Below are 6,999 nucleotides of genomic sequence, written 5' to 3'. Positions count from 1 at the left end.
CTCTCTCGCTCTCTCTCTCTCTCTCTCTCTCTCTCTCTCGCTCTCTCTCTCTCTCTCTCTCTCTCTCTCTCTCTCTTCCCATCACAGCTGGTTTTCGGCTTTACACTTGACTTGAAGGGTCTATCTATACGCAAGAGTGATGTGACACATTAGCCTCTTTCCGACCAAGTGGTTACAGATTTACATCCGGCCCGTATATATATATATATATATATATATATATATATATATATATATATATATATATATATATACTTAATTTTGGCTTCACGATATATTTTGGCTCGCCTAGTTGCGCGCCAAACCAAAAAACAAAGGAAAGTGTTTTTTAAAACCGCAATTACGTGACATTCGAAGCAGACATTTGGGCAGGTTTGCTGACTCTGAGACTCGGGAGAGTTTTCATATTCAGGCTGTGAAAATGTATATTTTGGTTTTTGCTAGATTTGCTAAATTCTACGATGGCAAAAAGGAACCCTTCTGGTGACTTTTTGTAGGGCTTCATATCAACAAAAAAATGCGAACAAAAATGTCTGGAAAAAGCAAGAAATTTACAAAAAACAAAAGGTGACAAATGTCTGAGAAAGACACAGAAATGAGGGGAAAAAGCTACCAAAATGTTTAAAGAAAAAAGTGACATGCGGTGACAAAAGCACGTCAATAATCTCTCCATGTCTGGCTCTCGGTGTGATTCTCTCTTTCCAGTGTGGCCCTCTGGGAAACTGAGTTTGACCCCCCTCCTGGGTTACAGGAGCGTAGCTATAGGAACGGTCCACTTCTAAACCGTTCACACTGGCCACGTGGCCATATAGGAACTGACCTTCTGTTGTTATAACACAGCCATCTAACCACCACGATGCTGGAAAGGGAAAAGGTAGAAGACTCTGCCATCTAACCACCACGATGCTGGAAAGGGAAAAGGTAGAAGACTCTGCCATCTAACCACCACGATGCTGGAAAGGGAAAAGGTAGAAGACTCTGCCATCTAACCACCACGATGCTGGAAAGGGAAAAGGTAGAAGACTCTGCCATCTAACCACCACGATGCTGGAAAGGGAAAAGGTAGAAGACTCTGCCATTTAACCACCACGATGCTGGAAAGGGAAAAGGTAGAAGACTCTGCCATTTAACCACCACGATGCTGGAAAGGGAAAAGGTAGAAGACTCTGCCATCTAACCACCACTATCCAGTCCTTCCAGAGTTTTTTTGTGATTGTTGCGGGGCAAAAATCCTTGATTATGCGGCACGTTTTCTTAAAAAATGCGATGTGGAATATGCTATATGTGATATTTATGCAATTTTATGCGATGAAATTGCGGGAACTTGCAAAAAACTGCAGTTTGATGAAAAAGAGAAAAAAAGAAGTGATTTCCCCCCCCCAACACCCTGCTTTTTTAAAACTTAATTTCCAAAAATAGTTTACAGATATTCAGTCATCGCAATACGTAAACAAATAAGATACAAAAATATATACAAATAATATAATATTAAAGTAAAAATAAAAGTAATAGTCTAAACAGAGGGAAATAAAAGATACAAAAGAGACATTAATTATAATAATAATAATATATATATATATAATAATAGACAGCAGGAGCACTTAGACATCAGATATTAAGATAGCTTTCTGATTGGATACCAATTTAAGACTCAGAGTACAACATGTCAAATTCAACCTCCTGCTTTTCGACGATGTTCACGTTGCGTAATTACATCACTTCATAACGTTCCCATGGCAACAGGGGAAAACGGCTGCTCTTGTGTGAAGTAAACGCAACATTTTTCAACTTTCTGCTAAGATATATTTTGGGACTTTTTTGCAATGAAAATGCGGGCGTTATGACATCACGCAAGCGCCGCATATTTTGCGCGGAAATCGGCAATTTATGCAGCGAAAGTGCGGCATATTTGAAAAATGCCCCCCCATAAATATGCGGACTTTGGCTGATTACGCGTAGAATTATGCGATCGCATAATCGCGTTTTACTGGAGGGACTGGATACGCTGGGAAGGGAAAAGGTAGAAGACTCTGCCCTGAAGTAGGAGCTGAGAGAGTTACAGGAACTGCAGCCAGAGGATTAAAAATTATCCCCAAATACTGCGTCGGGGGTTGTGTTGCATCGCGGTGCATTTCGGGGGGGGGGGCAGACTGGTCTCATGAAGTGGCGTCTGTACGACACGGCAATTCGTATGCCGTTAGCGGCGCGTTATCAAGACTAGGGCTGGGCGATATGTTGATTTATCGATATCGTGATATGCCCTAGCGCAGACGCGTACCGGCTTTTTTTATCAACGCCAAAATTCGCGTAGCGAAGTCACGTTTCCTAAACCCAACCGTAGCCTCGCGATAGCGCGCCACCTGTACGGTTACGCAAAGTCGTGATGCCACGTTGTAGGGGGGGGGGCGATATGTCTGGGGTTATCTTGCGAGGTGTCTGCCAGTCAGTTTATGTTGTGTTAGCAAAGCTAACTTTAGCACAACTGCCCACAAAGTACCTGCTTGCTGGCCAAGTGCTAATTTGAAAACGTTACTGACATATAGACACTGTTACAGACGGATAAAGTTTTATAGTTCTGCGCCGTAGCCTGACGTGCACCTCCGGCGTGGAACCGACGCTTGGCGTAGTAGCGTTGCCCCACCCCCAGACTCATGTCCTGGTTCTCCTTCTCCATCAACAACATGAGATCAAGGAGAGGGTTAACTTCTCCTGCTACGGATCTCCCACCTTGGTCAGAAAGAACAGGAGGAGACCCTTTGGTTCTCTCACTGGGACTCTAGAGTCACTACTCGCTCTGAAGCTAATCGCTGTCAATCTCTCGCTTCTCCCTCGCTCTACCACACACACACACACACATGCCGGCTTGACGCACACACCAGCGCGCAAGTATAAAGGCTATGGCGAAAGCTCTGCGCGGAGCCTCCGCAGGACTGTAAAACGGCCTTAATTTGCAGAGCTTTTGTTCGTGAGCTAGCGTGTTGCTAGGCTGCCTGTCAACACACGGGAGACCAGTCGACCAATCGCAGTCCTTTACGAGGGCTAGTAGAGGGGCTAACAACGCAGAAGCATGAATCAGTCTTAAAGGAACGAACCTAGGGGGGGTTAATAACGGATGCGTACGCAACTCTGTCGCTCTCTGGGACATGTTTTCGTGCTAATCCAATGCTGTTTGTAGCTCGAAAAAACAACCTAGCGTGGGACCGCTGATTAGCTTACAACGCTAGTATTCGATGCACAGGGAAAGTGACAACAAATCGCTATTTTGTACCGCTAAAAAGGCTCAAAATAGCGCCACACTTCCACGGTAGCACAGTGTCTCCTAACTTTGTAAGTGTACAGACAGTTTATTAGAAAAGATGGATTATGAAGACAGTAGAGCTACTGTCTTCGTAATCCATCTTTTTATAGATTAGTCATGTGACATTGCGCATACCGTGGAAGCGTGGTGCTATTTTGAGCCTTTTTAGCGGTACGAAATAGCCATCTGTTGTCATTGTGCCCTGAATACTAGCATAAGTTGGGGGTGGGGAATCCCCCAGAGGCCTCCACGATACGCTATCATCACGATACTTATGTCACGATATGATATTATTATGTTTTCGTGCTAATCCAATGCTGTTTGTAGCTCGAAAAACAAGCTAGCGCGGGCCCGCTGATTAGCTTACAACGCTAGTATTCGATGCACAGGGAAAGTGACAACAAATCGCTATTTTGTACCGCTAAAAAGGATCAAAATAGCGCCACACTTCACACATTATGAAGACAGTAGCTCCCAAGACGGCAGCCGCTGTCTTCGTAATCCATCTTTTTATAGATTAGTCATGTGACGTTGCGCATACCGTGGAAGCGTGGTGCTATTTTGAGCCTTTTTAGCGGTACGAAATAGCCATCTGTTGTCATTGTGCCCTGAATACTAGCATAAGTTGGGGGTGGGGAATCCCCCAGAGGCCTCCACGATACGCTATCATCACGATACTTATGTCACGATACGATATTATTGCGATTTTTAAACACATATTGCAATATTCTGCGATTTACCTTTTTTCCAACTTCCGATTTTTATCTAAAAACATACATTTCTCTTTACATGTCTGTCCATCCCACTTCAATTTTACTGCTGCAAAATGGGGATCGTCACGCAGACAGACTGACCGCCACATATATATCGTTAAAAAGACCGATACTTTGGCGTCTGTGTGTCCATACGGTATTGCCACGGTATTACCCCTAGTTGTAAGCTAATCGGCGGTCCCGCGCTAGCTTGTTTTCAAGCTGCGGACGCATTGGATTAGCACGAAAACACGTCCCAGAGAGCGACAGAGTTGGGTACACTTCTGTTATTAACCCGCCTAGGTTTTATGATGTATTTGTAATGTTTATGACCGGTTCATGGCGGTGTCCTGTAGATATACGATATATACCGATATATCGTGATATGAGACTAGATATCGTCTTAGATTTTGGTGATCGTGATATGACATAAGTGTCTTCTCCTGGTTTTAAAGGCTGCATTACAGTAAAGTGATGTCATTTCCTGAACTTACCAGACTGTTCTAGCTGTTCTATTATTCGCCTTTACCCTCTTAGTCATAGTATCCACTAGGGCTGCTCGATTATGGATCTTTATCTGTCTGTTATCACGATTATTTTGGTCAATATTAAAATCGCGATAATTTGACACGATTACTCGTTATTGAACTTAAAACAGTGTGAAAAAGTTAAATAAATCAACAACAGTAAACAAAACGCATAAATGTGTGAAATTTGCCTCAATACTTGTGTCCTATTTAAACTTTATTTAAATAGGACACAAGAGAAAATAAGAGTTTACGTTAAAAATACAAAACGTAACCAGCTAAATAATTGTTTTTCTCGATTGTTAATAATTAAATTATTACATCACAGTAAAGTGATGTCATTGTTTGAACTTACCAGACTGTTGTAAATGTTCTGTTATTTGCCTTTTCCCCCACTTAGTCGTTACATCCACATCACTGATGATTATTTATCTAAAATCTAAGTGTGTAAATGTTAGGGCTGCTCGATTATGGGGAAAAAAAATATGATCGCGATTATTTCGGTCAATATTTGAAATCACGATAATTTAACACGATTACTCGTTGACTTCTGGAAAGATGTTGCAATTTATTGAACTTAAAACAGTGTAAAAAGTTAAATAAATCAACAGTAAAAAATACACACATACAGCTGTGAAAATTGCCGTAATACTTGTCCTATTTTAAACTTTTTAATTTTTTCATTCAGAACACACGAGAGAAAATAAGAGTTTACTTTGCAAAACGTTAACGAGCTGAATAATACGTTTTTCTGGATTATTTCTGTTTTTGGTGATCGATGGGGAGCCGAAAATCATAATCACGATTACATTTTTGATTAATTGCACAGCCCTAATATCCACATTACTGGTGATTAATCATCTAAAATCTCATTGTGTACAAGTATTTTGGTGAAAGCACTGATAGTCAGCGCTACGATATGGTTGGCATAGCCTGATATGGAGCTGTTTGGTCAAAAATATCGTTTGATTTTGTCCATATTCGCCCCCCCCCCCAGCCCTGGTGTCTCGTCACTCTTGCGTACGTGGGTAGGCTTCCAGTGTAAGTGTAAAGCCTCGTATGTTTTCAGTCTGCTGGTGTAACTTTTTTGGGGGGTCTGGAGACGAGCCTGTCGAAACGTAGAATGTGACGAAATCTGAGCAACTTGGCGACAAAAAAATAAAAAATGAAATGAAAAATTGCTTCTGTAGCTGTACATGTATGCACTTGTTTAAGAAAAAGAAAAAAAAAAAAACCTTTGCCAAATACAGTTTCAGACCTTGTAATAATACCTCCAGTGTCTCTGTGGTTTCCTTACCCTCCCCCCTTCCCTCACCCCCTCCCTCCCCCCTCTGTGATGGAGTGAGTTGGCTGTCGGAGAGTTACGGGCTGATTGTGATTCATGCCGCGATGCAATACCTTCCAACGGGAACCAATCGGCTTCCAGGGAGGGAGGGAGGGAGGGAGGGAGGGAGAGAGGGAGAGGGAGAGAGGGAGGGAGAGAGAGGGGGAGAGAGAGAGAGAGAGAGGGGGAGAGAGAGAGGGGGAGGAGACAGAGGGCAGAAAAATTAGAGACAGAAAAAAGAGAGAGAAAAAGAGGGAAAAGAGAGAGAGAAGGGGGGAGAGAGACAGACAGAGAGAGAGAGGAAGAGAGAAATGAGAGGGAGACAGAGACACAGACAAAATGAGAAAAGAAAAATGAGAGGGAGACAGACAGACAGAAAAATGAGAGGGAGACAGAGAGACAGAAAAATGAGAGGGAGACAGACAGACAGAAAAATGAGAGGGAGACAGAGACACAGACAAAATGAGAGACAGAAAAAGAGAGAGAGAAAGAGAGAGACAGAGAAAAAGAGAAAAAAGAGAGAGAGAAAGGGGGAGAGAGACAGACAGAGAGAGAGAAGCAGAGAGAGCGAGAGGAAGAGAGAGAAATGAGAGGGAGAGGGACAGAGAGAGAGAGAGACAGAGAGAGTAATAGATGGAGAGAGGGAGAGAGAGAGAGTACAGATGGAGAGAGGAGAGAGAGAGAGAGTAATAGATGGAGAGGAGAGAGAGAGAGTACGAGATGGAGAGGAGGAGAGAGAGAGAGAGAGAGAGAGAGAGAGCACAGATGGAGAGGAGAGAGAGAGAGGAGAGTAAGATGGAGAGGGAGAGAGAGAGAGAGAAGAGGAGAGAGGAGAGAGAGAGAGACAGATGGAGAGAGGGAGAGAGAGTAATAGATGGAGAGAGAGAGAGAGAGAGAGAGAGAGCACAGATGGAGAGAGAGAGAGAGTAAGGATGGAGAGGAGAGAGAGAGAGAGTACAGATGGAGAGAGAGAGAGAGAGAGTAATAGATGGAGAGAGGGAGAGAGAGAGAGAGACAGATGGAGAGAGAGAGAGAGAGCACAGAGGAGAGAGGGAGAGGGAGAGAGACAGAGAGAGAGAGACAGAGAGAGGAGAGAGG

Source organism: Perca fluviatilis, chromosome 15, assembly GCF_010015445.1.
Source record: "Perca fluviatilis chromosome 15, GENO_Pfluv_1.0, whole genome shotgun sequence".
Classification (NCBI taxonomy): Eukaryota; Metazoa; Chordata; class Actinopteri; order Perciformes; family Percidae; genus Perca; species Perca fluviatilis.
This window is presented reverse-complemented; position numbering follows the sequence as displayed.